This window comes from Abramis brama (genome assembly GCF_963993115.1).
Source record: "Abramis brama genome assembly, chromosome: 17".
Taxonomy (NCBI): domain Eukaryota; kingdom Metazoa; phylum Chordata; class Actinopteri; order Cypriniformes; family Leuciscidae; genus Abramis; species Abramis brama.
The window spans coordinates 4,926,922-4,944,455 of NC_139979.1; the positions used below are offsets into that span (position 1 = coordinate 4,926,922).

Sequence of the window (17,534 nt, forward strand, 5' to 3'; positions counted from 1 at the left end):
TTCTCTGTGTGTTATGGAGCTATTCTTGTGCCAATAAAAATGAACGTAGCTTTTCAAGAAACTAATGAAAATATAAATTGAAACTAAAAAAATTATCTCTAAAACTAAAAAAGAATAAATCGCAGGCAAATTTTTTGACTTCGTTTTTAATACACTGCATGTTTTGCTAACTATTTCTCATATTTCAATCGCTGATCTGAACTTACAAATGTGCTTCCAGAGTTTTCATTTACGCTCCCTGAGTTTTCGTTTATGCTCCCTGAGTTTTCGTTCGCCGTTCTGACACATTTCTCTCGTGGGGGCGGGGCTAGTAGCAGTGTGTTCTCATTGGTTACTGAGCTTTTGATTGATGGCTTCGTGACCTGGAAGTGAAGACGTCAGTGGTGTTTATGTGTGGATGTGAGCGTCTGTAATCGCAGCTTTCTATTTCATTTTAGTGATATTAAGTTATGTTTGTTTTTTTATTTTCTCTGTATTTACCTGCTGCTACTACTTAGTTGGCAGAAGCTTTTTAGGAGCACAAGAGATCTATTCAGTCTATTCAGGTGTAATTGCACATTAAAGTACTGTCTGTATATAATACTTAAAATATTGTAGTGTCCAATGTTTTCGGAGAATATTTGTTTATTCCTGATGATTATTTTGCATGTTAGGCTGTGATTAGGTTCAGCTGTTACAATTTAAAGAGAATACTACTAGCAAACGTGTGTGATATTCAGCCGTCAAGAAAGTCAAACTTCAACCAGGTAATCAAGGTTGGCAACCATGGCTACTCCATCACAGTCACACTACTCATTGTTAGCATGATATACGTTTACACCATCAAAATTAATGATCACTTAAATAAGAGGAATTTAAACAATATGAAAATTACAGTCGTGGCCTGCTGTCAGATACAGACCTCAAAGGGCATTTCATTACATATGTCACACAAAGAGTGTTCTTGTTGCCATTTTTTTTAAAATTGATAATTGTATTTAGTTATTTCATTTAATTAACACTATCTTCTAACATTTAAAATTGTAAATAGATTTTAACAATCATCAACCGTTTCAATCGTGACTTATACAACCAGTTAAATAAATGTAATTGAAAATATGAATTCAAATAAATGTACATTCTTTATTGTCACTAAAGCATATACACAAGTAACACAAGTGAAGGTCTTGGATGCAATTGTGTTGTGACAGGAAAGACCCGAATCCACAAAACATTAACTGCATAATATACATGTAATGCACAGTATTCTCATGATATACATTACTATACAAAATGCACAATTACTAATACAGAATACATTTTAAAAATTCATATACATTTTAAATGTTGCAATGATTCTTTGAGCAGTTCCTGTTGCAGTACAAGTAATAAAGCAGTGACTGGACACAAGCAGTGCAAGGATAGTCCACCCAAAACATAAGCATTCTCTCATCATTTACTCTCCTTCATGCCAACCCAGATATATATGAATTTCTTCTTGACATAAACATAGACAAAGATATTTAAGGAAATAATCCATCTCTGTGAGTCCATAATACAAGTGGATTGTAACCCATGTACGCAAGACAGTTGGTCGGAAGTGATTTTTAATAGTTAAAACAGTCACATTATTAGTATATATTGTTTGACTTCAGAAGGCATTGATTCATCCACTGAGGTCGCATGGATTACTGTCACGCTCACTGTGTGTGGTTTTTAAAGTGTCTTTAGGATTTACTTTCCTTACAATCTTAATTCGTGTTTATCTGTAGAAAGAAAGTAAAATGCATCTGGGACAGCATGAGGGTGAGTAAAATAAGAGAGAATTGTATTTTTGGGTGAACTATCCCCTCAACATTCATATGCTATTGGTATGCTAATCCAAGATCAGCATAGTTTAATAAGAATAAAGTGAAACCTCTTGTGTACTTGTGAACTATGTTTGTTTTAATCTAGAGGAAATTGAAATATTTGCTAAATAGTTTATATTAAAATAAATCAGGTGTCTGAAGATCAAGATCCCAGTCATTCAAAGGTGATGTGTCTGAACAAAGTAAGATTATTGTCTGATAGGGACAGTGGATCTCTGGTACTATCACTCCATCCTCTGTGTCAGCATCAGGCTCATTCAGCAAAGTTGCTCCACTCCCTGGAAAATGAGAGAGGAAATGTATTATAATCTAACAATACAAACTGCTTTGAACTCCCCATACAGTAACAAGTTGCAGACTTAAAATATTTATTATATTTATATTTAAGGGATTTTACAGTACTAAATATTTACCTCGGAGTCAAGACGCATTTATCATCTGTAATACTGTTGTGTAACCAGTAGATGGCTGTATTGCCCTATATATAAACATATGGATGTGTATTCCCTAGTTGCTGGATGTTTTCAGTCTTAATTACTTGCATGTATTAAGTTTTTAATTTGGACATATATTTATTATTAAAGACTATTAGAGATTTAACATTTGTCTCAGAAATGTTCATTTGAAAGGCACTTTTTTCATTATTATTAGTCAAATATGGACACAGAAAAAGCAATTTGTTACTCATACTAGATACATATAATAGCTTTATCAGTCATCTTTATCACACAAAAGTAATCAGAATAAATATGGCAACCAGGGCGATACTTCAAAATAATTGTGTTTACATATTACGAACAGAGACGTGGTCTGTGGTCAAGTCGTGTCTCTCCTCTTTCAAAAACTTTGCATCGCAAATTAATCAGCAATTGAGAAATTCAGGTTTAAATAGCTTTATTGGCATGGTAAAAAAAGGCTTTACATTGCCAAAGTTGAATCAGGCAGACAGCACTATATGGTCCTTTGGCATCAGTCATTGACTGATACACTACAGATAGGCTACTGTACAGTACTCTAGCTCAATGTTGTTTGGGGTGGCTGTGGGGAAATATGATCTAATCGAAGCAAATATGATCTAATCGAAGACTGTAACCGAATGTAGATAAACAAGTCATGTAATGATTGGGCTAACAGTTAAATCAAGACAACACAGCTCAGCTGTATAATGTTATGGGCTCTCACTGGGTGCGGTAAAGTAGGTTTTATGTTGGACATTCGTTAGACATTCGATCTTTTCTGCAGCATTAATTGATATGTAATGGCTTAATAGTCATGGATGATGCTGTATCTCGTCTAGGTCACATTGTAAAGCATAAGGTCAAAAGTGAATTTTAATATTATTCGATGATGTAATTGTTTTAAGAATTGGAAGTGAAAAAGTCCTCACAACTATCCCCACTTGGGCACTTCAAGTTAGGGAGTGTCTCAAAAGTGCCAAATCGGCAACAAAGTTGGTAAAGTATGTGCATTATTCCACAAAAACACTAAAAACGTGATCCTTTTACGTATGTAGTTGATGTTAGTAAATGGATTAAAAATAGATTAAGCCAATTTTTAACTTGTATATGATTTATATATCTGTTATACATATGTAATTAAACTGAATGTTTTAAATTAAATACATCTAGGCTATTTAACTTTGTGGTTGTTTTATGTAAATACCTCAAATGACCAACAATGTATTTATACACACATGCAGCATATAATACACAACTTAGATTGGTGAAAAAATGTTTTTGTTACATTTCTTATGAATAAAAAAAAAAAAGTCTATATAACTTCCTGGTCATGTGACCTGATGATGTCACACCATATGGGATTTATTCACCAACCCTTGGAGCACTCCATACACGACTTGGATTTGGAAAATGTCATTTAGTGTATTTTTAATGAATTTTTGAAATATGCAAATCTATATAACTTCCTGGTCATGTGACCTGATGATGTCACACCACATGAAATGTATTCACCAACCCTTGGAGCACACCATACATGACTTGGATTTGGAAAATGTCATTTAGTGTATTTTTAATGAATTTTTGAAATACGTAAATCTATATAACTTCCTGGTCATGTGACCTGATGATGTCAAACCACATGAAATGTATTCACCAACCCTTGGAGCACACCATACATGACTTGGATTCGGAAAATGTCATTTAGTGTATTTTTAATGATTTTTTGAAATATGCAAATCTTTATAACTTCCTGGTCATGTGACCTGATGATGTCACACCACATGAAATGTATTCACCAACCCTTGGAGCACACCATACACGACTTGGATTTGGAAAATGTCATTTCGTCTATTTTTAATGAATTTTTGAAATGCGCAAATCTATATAACTTCCTGGTCATGTGACCTGATGATGTCACACCACATGAAATGTATTCACCAACCCTTGGAGCACACCGTACACGACTTGGATTTGGAAAATATAATTTCGTCTATTTTTAATGAATTTTTGAAATACGCAAATCTATATAACTCCCTGGTCATGTGACCTGATGATGTCACACCACCTGGGATTTATTCACCAACCCTTGGAGCACACCATACACGACTTGGATTTGGAAAATGTCATTTAGTGTATTTTTAATGAATTTTTGAAATATGCAAATCTATATAACTTCCTGGTCATGTGACCTGATGATGTCACACCACATGAAATGTATTCACCAACCCTTGGAGCACACCATACACGACTTGGATTTGGAAAATGTAATTTTGTATATTTTTAATGAAGTTTTGAAATACACAAATCATATATTTTTAATGAATTTTTGAAATACGCAAATCTATATAACTTCCTGGTCATGTGACCTGATGATGTCACACCACCTGGGATTTATTCACCAACCCTTGGAGCACACCATACATGACTTGGATTTGGAAAATGTCATTTAGTGTATTTTTAATGAATTTTTGAAATATGCAAATCTATATAACTTCCTGGTCATGTGACCTGATGATGTCACACCACATGAAATGTATTCACCAACCCTTGGAGCACACCATACACGACTTGGATTCGGAAAATGTCATTTAGTGTATTTTTAATGAATTTTTGAAATATGCAAATCTATATAACTTCCTGGTCATGTGACCTGATGATGTCACACCACCTGGGATTTATTCACCAACTCTTGGAGCACACCATACACGAACTTTCTATTCATCATAGCATCATGAAATAAAAATGTAAAAAACTGTTTTCAACATTGATAATAATCATAAATGTTTCTTGAGCATCAAATCCTCATATTAGAGTGATTTCTGAAGTATCATGTGACACTGAAGACTGGAGTAATGATGCTGTAAATTCAGCTTTGATCACAGGAATAAATTACACTTAACTATATATTCACATAGAAAACGGCTGTCTTAAATTGTAATAATATTTCACAATATGACTGTTTTTGTTTGTATTTTTAATCAAATAAATGCAGCCTTGGTGAGCAGAAGATACTTCTTTTAAAAACATTAAAAATCTTACCGATCTAAAACTTTTGACCGGTAGTGTATGTGTGTATATATATATATATATAAAAAAAATTTTATAAAAAAAAAAAATCAAACATTTTTAGTCATTACTTTAGAGAAAGAGAATGAAGCATTATAAATAAACATTGTGATATCAAAATGATAGATCACGTCACATCTAATATGAATAGAGATGTCCTTCTATTTATATATTAATTTATTTTATTTGTTTGTTTGATTATCAAAGACTTTTTTTTCTCTTTTTTAGAAAACATCAAAACAATGTATAGTGGCAATGGATTTTTTTTTTTTTTTACATTTAATAATAAATATTATTATTTATTATAGATAAATATTTATATGTGATTTCATAACTATTATGGCTTATTACTACACAGCAAAATCCCCAGTGTTAAATTAACACTCCTCAGTGTACATATGTGTCCACACTACAGGGTGTTAAAAATGAACACTGAAGCAGTGTTGAAGTTAATGAGTTAATTAAGTGATTAATTAAGTGATGATTGGCCATTAGTGGTGACACCTGATGATAACAAGCAGACTCACTGAAGGAAAGAGAAACAAGAACAGAAAAAAGAGAAACACAAGAACTACTGACTTTGAACCATTATTGCACTTATTATTTTACCAGTTTGACTTTATTTCTGTCATACATCTACACACAGCCTTATTTAGATTTAACAGAAGTTTAGATGGTAATGTTTTATGGAATGTTTCGTTTCATGTCACCATTATGGTGGTCAGTGTTTGCTTTAGTTGGGCTCTTGACCCTTTACTTTTTAACATTAGTATTTCTCTGGTTGCTCCAACTCTGTGCTTATAGAGCATATAAGTTGTTGCGAGAGAAACTATGATTTGGGCTGTGTTTCCTGAAAACATCGCAAGCCTAATTTGCAGTTGGTCTGTGATCAAGTAAGGCCTAAGATGCTTTTGGAACTGCAGCCCTGGTTATGTTTTGATGATGAAATTACTAGTGACCTGATTTATTGATGGCACCCGTCATTATAAACTGATTATCTAAATGTTTTATTAATTTTTCACTACAGTAGTTACTTCCAGCAATGTTTTAAAGATCTGAAGGAATTAAAATCACACACTGACATCAAGAATCTACATATGAATCTCAACAATGGTGACAATCAAACAAATGCTTAATGTTGCAGTGCATGATGGGAGCCACCAATCAGAACGCATCAATGGCTCACATCATGCATTGCAGCATGAATAAATTATGCAGCTGAATTGTCCTTTAATTTTCATTGTTTTTTCTGTTGGCTTTTATTTTGCTATTGTTTTGTTCTGACTTTAGTAGCTTGTTTTGTGATGTTCAGAGTTGATCTGTTTGTCACTAGTTTGTTTTTTGTCACCATTGTTGAGATTCATATGCTGATTCTTGATGTCTGTGCGTTTAAACACAATAACTTCTTTGCACAAAGCATTTTCAAAAAAAAAAAATATTGCTGTTGGATCTCAAACTGTAGAATCTCAGAGCTACAATCACCAATAATAAAACAAGACATCAAGCATATAGTAAAAGATTTAGACTCTGAATGACATCAGGGAATCAGGACACTACATGATGATAATGTTTTTATCATCAAAACATACTGTCAGCAGGTCATGTTTTCTCTTGCAGTAACAAATGTGCTTTATAAACACAGAGTTGTAGCAACCAAAGAAAAACTAAAATTAAAAAATGAAAAGGGTCAAGAGCCCAACTAAAGCAAACACTGACCACCAAAATGGTAACTTGAAAAGAAAAATTCCATAAAACATTACCGTCTAAACTTCTGTTAAATCTCAAGAACTTTTGTCGATGTATGACAGAAATAAAGTCAAACTGGTAATAATAAGTGCAATAATGTGTAATGACTTTAAGTCAGTTGTAGTTCTTGTGTTTCTCTTTTTTCTGTTATTGTTTTTTCTCTTTCCTTCGGTGAGTCTGCTTGTTATCATCAGGTGTCACCACTAATGGCCAATCATCACTTAATTAATCACTTAATTATCGCATTAACTTCAACACTGCTTCAGTGTTAATTTTTAACACCCTGTAGTGTGGACACATATGTACACTGAGGAGTGTTAATTTAACACTGGGGATTTTACTGTGTAGGCCTATAACCAAAGTGGATTGAAAGTAAATATTTTTAAACAATTTAAAATTGACATTTACATATATTTGGAAACTATTTATAAAAGTAAAACTTTAAAATCAATACGAACCATGCAACTGTTTAGTATAATTATGTATTTAATGTTTAAAAAATTAAATAAAATCCATTGCCACTATAAACTGTTTTGATGTTTTCTAAAAAAGAGAAAAAAAAGTCTTTGATACATCAAACAAACAAATAAAATAAATTAATATATAAATAGAAGGACATCTCTATTCATATTAGATGTGATCTATCATTTTGATATCACAATGTTTATTTATAATGCTTCATTCTCTTTCTCTAAAGTAATGACTAAAAATGTTTGATTTTTTTTTTTTGATAAATGTGTATATATATACACATACACTACCGGTCAAAAGTTTTAGATCGGTAAGATTTTTAATGTTTTTAAAAGAAGTCTCTTCTGCTCACCAAGGCTGCATTTATTTGATTAAAAATACAAACAAAAACAGTCATATTGTGAAATATTATTACAATTTAAGACAGCCGTTTTCTATGTGAATATATAGTTAAGTGTAATTTATTCCTGTGATCAAAGCTTAATTTTCAGCATCATTACTCCAGTCTTCAGTGTCACATGATCTTTCAGAAATCAGTCTAATATGATGATTTGATGCTCAAGAAACATTTATGATTATTATCAATGTTGAAAACAGTTTTTTACATTTTTATTTCATGATGCTATGATGAATAGAAAGTTCAAAAGAACAGCATTTATCTGAAATGGAAAGCTTTTGTAACATTAAACACTACCGCTCAAAAGTTTGGGGTCAGTAAGAATTTTTATTTTATTTTTGGGGGAAAGAAATAAAATAAATCAATACTTTTATTCATCAAGGATGAGTTAAACTGATCAAAAGTTACAGTAAAGACATTTATAATGTTAGAAAATATTCTATTTTAAATAAATGCTGATCTTTTGAACTTTCTATTCATCAAAGAATTTAGAAAAAAAATCATAAAATCATAAAATCAGCATATTAGAATGATTTCTGAAGGATCATGTGACACTGAAGACTGGAGTAATGATGCTGAAAATTCAGCTTTCATCTGAGGAATAAATTACATTTTAAAATATATTAAAATAGAAAACAGTCATTTTAAATTGTCATAATGTTTCACAATAATACAGTTTTTTTTTTCTTGTTTTTTATCAAATAAATGCAGCCTTGGTGAGCAGAAGAGACTTCTTTTAAAGACATAAAAAATCTAACCGATCTAAAACTTTTGACCAGTAGTGTATATATATAAGAACAAAAAGTGTTAATGACAGCAAGCAATTTAAAAATTGTGTCAGGAAAAACAACAACAAAAAAAACAATCTAATAAGCCTAAAATTAAATTTCACAAAAAAACAGAGATTTAATGGAAAAATTGTGTCTTGGTCAAAGGAGCAACTCAAAATGATGATGGGCCATGTCACATATTTACCATATAGGCTAACTGTTTACCTGTTGTTTGTCCCTTTTTACTGCGTCCTGCACAACACACAGAACCATTCCGTTTCAGAACTACTGCACGGTAGCTGTAGGCCTACACATAAAATGTGAAACCACCTACAACACCTGTCACATTGAATCTGCAAGAGAGCAAAGTCATGATCTTAAACTTCACAGTTTTCCCAAACCAATTGTCATTAAAAAAAGTTTTTGTTTCTAACCTTGATTTATTTACTATTCCAAATTGTGCATTAATCCTTTGTGGAGGAAGAAATTATTATTGTACAAAGTAAAACCTATTTATGAGTGTATAAGTGTAATTGGTATGTTATTAACATCAAAATCGCATTTTAGTAAAAACTCTGGTGCCTTTTGAAATATAGCATTTGGTTTTACAGTTATAAGACATGCAACTACTTTTTTCACTGTTATACTAGCCTACATAATGGTGATATTACAAAATTCCAATACCATAAGTTCACATTTGTTAATATTTAAAGAAACAGACGAAAATTAAATAAAACTCTTGATTGTTTAACTTCTGTATGTTTTCTTCAATAAAGGGATGTCATGAGCTAACTGTATGCACTTAATTTCTTTTTCATCTATGAAAATATGACAAAACATGTATTTTTTAATGTGAATGGTCATTACTTGTGAAATCAATCTAATTTCACAGCTTTGTCAAATTCCTCTTTTATTATCAATTAGAAAAATAAAAAAATAGAAAACTTTAGAAAACCTGTAAAAATGTTCCAAGGGTTGGTGAATAAATCCCAGGTGGTGTGACATCATCAGGTCACATGACCAGGAAGTTATATAGATCTGTGTATTTCAAAAATTCATTAAAAATAGACAAATTGAAATTTTCTAAATCCAAGTCATGTACGGTGTGCTCCAACGGTTGGTGAATACATTACAAGTGGTGTGACATCATCAGATCACATGACCAGGAAGTTATATATATTTGCGTATTTCAAAAATTCATTAAAAATAGACAAATTGAAATTTTCTAAATCCAAGTCGTGTATGGTGTGCTCCAAGGGTTAGTGAATACATTACATGTGGTGTGACATCATCAGGTCACATGACCAGGAAGTTATATAGATTTGCGTATTTCAAAAATTCATTAAAAATATACGATTTGTGTATTTCAAAACTTCATTAAAAATATACAAAATTACATTTTCCAAATCCAAGTAATGTATGGTGTGCTCCAAGGGTTGGTGAATAAATCCCATATGGTGTGACATCATCAGGTCACATGACCAGGAAGTTATATAGATTTGCGCATTTCAAAAAATCATTAAAAATACACTAAATGACATTTTCCAAATCCAAGTCGTGTATGGTGTGCTCCAAGGGTTGGTGAATACATTTCATGTGGTGTGACATCATCAGGTCACATGACCAGGAAGTTATATAGATTTGCATATTTCAAAAATTCATTAAAAATACACTAAATGACATTTTCCAAATCCAAGTCGTGTATGGTGTGCTCCAAGGGTTGGTGAATACATTTCATGTGGTGTGACATCATCAGGTCACATGACCAGGAAGTTATATAGATTTGCGTATTTCAAAAATTCAATAAAAATTTACGAAATGACATTTTCCAAATTCAAGTCGTGTATGGAGTGCTCCAAGGGTTGGTGAATACATTTCATGTGGTGTGACATCATCAGGTCACATGACCAGGAAGTTATATAGATTTGCGTATTTCAAAAATTCATTAAAAATTGACGAAATGACATTTTCCAAATTCAAGTCGTGTATGGTGTGCTCCAACGGTTGGTGAATACATTTCATGTGGTGTGACATCATCAGGTCACATGACCAGGAAGTTATATAGATTTGCATATTTCAAAAATTCATTAAAAATTGACGAAATGACATTTTCCAAATTCAAGTCGTGTATGGTGTGCTCCAACGGTTGGTGAATACATTACATGTGGTGTGACATCATCAGGTCACATGACCAGGAAGTTATATAGATTTGCATATTTCAAAAATTCATTAAAAATATACGATTTGTGTATTTCAAAAATTCATTAAAAATAGACAAATTGAAATTTTCTAAATCCAAGTCATGTATGGTGTGCTCCAACGGTTGGTGAATACATTACAAGTGGTGTGACATCATCAGATCACATGACCAGGAAGTTATATATATTTGCGTATTTCAAAAATTCATTAAAAATAGACAAATTGAAATTTTCCAAATCCAAGTCGTGTATGGTGTGCTCCAAGGGTTAGTGAATACATTACATGTGGTGTGACATCATCAGGTCACATGACCAGGAAGTTATATAGATTTGCGTATTTCAAAAATTCATTAAAAATATACGATTTGTGTATTTCAAAACTTCATTAAAAATATACAAAATTACATTTTCCAAATCCAAGTCATGTATGGTGTGCTCCAAGGGTTGGTGAATAAATCCCATATGGTGTGACATCATCAGGTCACATGACCAGGAAGTTATATAGATTTGCGCATTTCAAAAAATCATTAAAAATACACTAAATGACATTTTCCAAATCCAAGTCGTGTATGGTGTGCTCCAAGGGTTGGTGAATACATTTCATGTGGTGTGACATCATCAGGTCACATGACCAGGAAGTTATATAGATTTGCATATTTCAAAAATTCATTAAAAATACACTAAATGACATTTTCCAAATCCAAGTCGTGTATGGTGTGCTCCAAGGGTTGGTGAATACATTTCATGTGGTGTGACATCATCAGGTCACATGACCAGGAAGTTATATAGATTTGCGTATTTCAAAAATTCATTAAAAATATACGATTTGTGTATTTCAAAACTTCATTAAAAATATACAAAATTACATTTTCCAAATCCAAGTCGTGTATGGTGTGCTCCAAGGGTTGGTGAATAAATCCCATATGGTGTGACATCATCAGGTCACATGACCAGGAAGTTATATAGATTTGCGCATTTCAAAAAATCATTAAAAATACACTAAATGACATTTTCCAAATCCAAGTCGTGTATGGTGTGCTCCAAGGGTTGGTGAATACATTTCATGTGGTGTGACATCATCAGGTCACATGACCAGGAAGTTATATAGATTTGCATATTTCAAAAATTCAATAAAAATTTACGAAATGACATTTTCCAAATTCAAGTCGTGTATGGAGTGCTCCAAGGGTTGGTGAATACATTTCATGTGGTGTGACATCATCAGGTCACATGACCAGGAAGTTATATAGATTTGCATATTTCAAAAATTCATTAAAAATACACTAAATGACATTTTCCAAATCCAAGTCGTGTATGGTGTGCTCCAAGGGTTGGTGAATACATTTCATGTGGTGTGACATCATCAGGTCACATGACCAGGAAGTTATATAGATTTGCGTATTTCAAAAATTCAATAAAAATTTACGAAATGACATTTTCCAAATTCAAGTCGTGTATGGAGTGCTCCAAGGGTTGGTGAATACATTTCATGTGGTGTGACATCATCAGGTCACATGACCAGGAAGTTATATAGATTTGCGTATTTCAAAAATTCATTAAAAATTGACGAAATGACATTTTCCAAATTCAAGTCGTGTATGGTGTGCTCCAACGGTTGGTGAATACATTTCATGTGGTGTGACATCATCAGGTCACATGACCAGGAAGTTATATAGATTTGCATATTTCAAAAATTCATTAAAAATTGACGAAATGACATTTTCCAAATTCAAGTCGTGTATGGTGTGCTCCAACGGTTGGTGAATACATTACATGTGGTGTGACATCATCAGGTCACATGACCAGGAAGTTATATAGATTTGCATATTTCAAAAATTCATTAAAAATATACGATTTGTGTATTTCAAAACTTCATTAAAAATATACAAAATTAAATTTTCCAAATCCAAGTCGTGTATGGTGTGCTCCAATGGTTGGTGAATACATTTCATGTGGTGTGACATCATCAGGTCACATGACCAGGAAGTTATATAGATTTGCATATTTCAAAAATTCATTAAAAATACACTAAATGACATTTTCCAAATCCAAGTCATGTATGGTGTGCTCCAAGGGTTGGTGAATACATTTCATGTGGTGTGACATCATCAGGTCACATGACCAGGAAGTTATATAGATTTGCATATTTCAAAAATTCATTAAAAATACACTAAATGACATTTTCCAAATCCAAGTCGTGTATGGTGTGCTCCAAGGGTTGGTGAATACATTTCATGTGGTTTGACATCATCAGGTCACATGACCAGGAAGTTATATAGATTTGCGTATTTCAAAAATTCATTAAAAATATACGATTTGTGTATTTCAAAACTTCATTAAAAATATACAAAATTACATTTTCCAAATCCAAGTCGTGTATGGTGTGCTCCAAGGGTTGGTGAATAAATCCCATATGGTGTGACATCATCAGGTCACATGACCAGGAAGTTATATAGATTTGCGCATTTCAAAAAATCATTAAAAATACACTAAATGACATTTTCCAAATCCAAGTCGTGTATGGTGTGCTCCAAGGGTTGGTGAATACATTTCATGTGGTGTGACATCATCAGGTCACATGACCAGGAAGTTATATAGATTTGCATATTTCAAAAATTCATTAAAAATACACTAAATGACATTTTCCAAATTCAAGTCGTGTATGGAGTGCTCCAAGGGTTGTTGAATACATTTCATGTGGTGTGACATCATCAGGTCACATGACCAGGAAGTTATATAGATTTGCGTATTTCAAAAATTCATTACAAATTGACGAAATGACATTTTCCAAATTCAAGTCGTGTATGGTGTGCTCCAACGGTTGGTGAATACATTTCATGTGGTGTGACATCATCAGGTCACATGACCAGGAAGTTATATAGATTTGCATATTTCAAAAATTCATTAAAAATTGACGAAATGACATTTTCCAAATTCAAGTCGTGTATGGTGTGCTCCAACGGTTGGTGAATACATTACATGTGGTGTGACATCATCAGGTCACATGACCAGGAAGTTATATAGATTTGCATATTTCAAAAATTCATTAAAAATATACGATTTGTGTATTTCAAAACTTCATTAAAAATATACAAAATTACATTTTCCAAATCCAAGTCGTGTATGGTGTGCTCCAATGGTTGGTGAATACATTTCATGTGGTGTGACATCATCAGGTCACATGACCAGGAAGTTATATAGATTTGCATATTTCAAAAATTCATTAAAAATACACTAAATGACATTTTCCAAATCCAAGTCGTGTATGGTGTGCTCCAAGGGTTGGTGAATACATTTCATGTGGTGTGACATCATCAGGTCACATGACCAGGAAGTTATATAGATTTGCATATTTCAAAAATTCATTAAAAATACACTAAATGACATTTTCCAAATCCAAGTCGTGTATGGTGTGCTCCAAGGGTTGGTGAATACATTTCATGTGGTGTGACATCATCAGGTCACATGACCAGGAAGTTATATAGATTTGCATATTTCAAAAATTCATTAAAAATACACTAAATGACATTTTCCAAATCCAAGTCATGTATGGTGTGCTCCAAGGGTTGGTGAATACATTTCATGTGGTGTGACATCATCAGGTCACATGACCAGGAAGTTATATAGATTTGCATATTTCAAAAATTCATTAAAAATACACTAAATTACATTTTCCAAATCCAAGTCGTGTACGGTGTGCTCCAACGGTTGGTGAATACATTACAAGTGGTGTGACATCATCAGGTCACATGACCAGGAAGTTATATAGATTTGCGTATTTCAAAAATTCATTAAAAATTTACGAAATTACATTTTCCAAATCCAAGTCGTGTATGGTGTGCTCCAAGGGTTGGTGAATACATTTCATGTGGTGTGACATCATCAGGTCACATGACCAGGAAGTTATATAGATTTGCGTATTTCAAAAATTCATTAAAAATTGACGAAATGACATTTTCCAAATCCAAGTCGTGTATGGTGTGCTCCAAGGGTTGGTGAATACATTTCATGTGGTGTGACATCATCAGGTCACATGACCAGGAAGTTATATAGATTTGCATATTTCAAAAATTCATTAAAAATACACTAAATTACATTTTCCAAATCCAAGTCGTGTATGGTGTGCTCCAAGGGTTGGTGAATACATTACATGTAGTGTGACATCATCAGGTCACATGACCAGGAAGTTATATAGATTTGCATATTTCAAAAATTCATTAAAAATATACGATTTGTGTATTTCAAAACTTCATTAAAAATATACAAAATTACATTTTCCAAATCCAAGTCGTGTATGGTGTGCTCCAAGGGTTGGTGAATACATTTCATGTGGTGTGACATCATCAGGTCACATGACCAGGAAGTTATATAGATTTGCGTATTTCAAAAATTCATTAAAAATTGACGAAATTACATTTTCCAAATCCAAGTCGTGTATGGTGTGCTCCAAGGGTTGGTGAATACATTTCATGTGGTGTGACATCATCAGGTCACATGACCAGGAAGTTATATAGATTTGCGTATTTCAAAAATTCATTAAAAATTGACGAAATGACATTTTCCAAATCCAAGTCGTGTATGGTGTGCTCCAAGGGTTGGTGAATACATTTCATGTGGTGTGACATCATCAGGTCACATGACCAGGAAGTTATATAGATTTGCATATTTCAAAAATTCATTAAAAATACACTAAATGACATTTTCCAAATCCAAGTCGTGTATGGTGTGCTCCAAGGGTTGGTGAATACATTACATGTAGTGTGACATCATCAGGTCACATGACCAGGAAGTTATATAGATTTGCATATTTCAAAAATTCATTAAAAATATACGATTTGTGTATTTCAAAACTTCATTAAAAATATACAAAATTACATTTTCCAAATCCAAGTCGTGTATGGTGTGCTCCAAGGGTTGGTGAATACATTTCATGTGGTGTGACATCATCAGGTCACATGACCAGGAAGTTATATAGATTTGCGTATTTCAAAAATTCATTAAAAATTGACGAAATGACATTTTCCAAATTCAAGTCGTGTATGGTGTGTTCCAAGGGTTAGTGAACAAATTCCAGGTGGTGTGACATCACCTGTTTCTATAAGATAAAATGAAATTTTGGGAGTACAATGTAATAACCATGTACCCATTCATAGTGAATATCCCATGCACAGCTTAAAACTATCTAAGCCTATTTGACAAAAAATAGGTTGTCCACTTAATTCACATCTTTACATTTTATTAGTATGCTTTGCGTGGTTTCGCACCTTGGAATGCTTATTTGTGTGTGTGTGTGTGTGTGTGTGTGTGTGTGCAGTTTTGAGACAGTCCCTTAATTTGCTTGGCGAATGTCTAACGAATGTCCAACATAAAACCTACTTTACCGCACCCTCTCACTGAGCTCTAAAATGCCTCTACACCTGCAAAAAGCCAGTACTAATAGTATTAGTATAGTATTAAAAAAAAAAATCAGACTCACCACGAGTAGGCTAACGTTATCCAGTATCCTCCTGATCGATATAGCGACGATGACTAATGATAAATATCATTCGTCTGTGCTATTCCTTCTATAAGAGATGATCTCAACAATATAGTGTAGCAGCAAATAAATACAGATATAAACTTAATATCACTAAAATGAAATAGAAAGCTGCGAATACAGACGCTCACATCCACACATAAACACACCACTGACGTCTTCACTTCCAGGTCACGAAGCAATCAATCAAAAGCTCAGTAACCAATGAGAATACACTGCTACTAGCCCCGCCCCCACGAGAGAAATGTGTCAGAAAGGCGAACGAAAACTCAGGGAGCATAAACGAAAACTTCAGAAGCGTAAATGAAAACTCTGGAAGCGCATTTGTAAGTTCAGATCAGCGATTGAAATATGAGAAATAGTTAGCAAAACATGCAGTGTATTAAAAACGAAGTCAAAACATTTGCCTGCGATTTATTCTTTTTTAGTTTTAGAGAAATTTTTTTTATTTTCAATTTATATTTTCATTAGTTTCTTGAAAAGCTACGTTCATTTTTATTGGCACAAGAATAGCTCCATAGTGTGTGGGTGTGTGTGAGTGGGCGTTACCGCTCGTTCCAACTGATCAGCGCGCCAGCTGATCTCATTCCCCGCACCAGCTGCTGCCAATTCACTCACCTATAAGTTCTCATCGCACTCTCCTCTCTTTGTCAGATCGTTGTTTGGTGTCCTCAGTGTGCGTTCATCGTGTGCCGTCTACAGTCCTGTTCCTGGTTCCTGGTTCCTGTTCGGTGTCTTCGTGGGTTTTCGTCTCGTCTCGTCTGGATGTTCACCTGCACTGGATCCACCGTCACCACTCTGCACCAGCACGCTGACCATCTTGTCCCTGCGCCACTAGCCCACCCGAGTTCCTGTATTGTTCTTGTCTATTGACCTTCCAATAAAGAGTTGACTTGCACTTTTGCTTCCGCTTGTGAATTATGAGACTCATCTCAAGGATTCTACGACTTTTAAAGGGATAGGCCTGGTTCACCCTCATTTTTCCACATGATTAGGCTACTCATCCTCATGTTGTTTTTAAAAATAAAAAATAAAAATACAC

The 17,534-nt window shown here is 33.3% G+C and overlaps 1 long non-coding RNA gene across 1 annotated transcript; it reads right to left on the reverse strand.

The window, feature by feature from the left end:
• Positions 1-1,102: 1,102 nt before the first annotated feature.
• On the reverse strand, positions 1,103-17,317 carry LOC311066823. Its single transcript, XR_014603141.1, has 2 exons — positions 16,433-17,317; positions 1,103-2,128 (listed from the first exon to the last, which is right to left on the reverse strand). It is a non-coding gene; the product is annotated as an uncharacterized lncRNA (long non-coding RNA).
• Between the last annotated feature and the right edge of the window lie 217 nt (positions 17,318-17,534).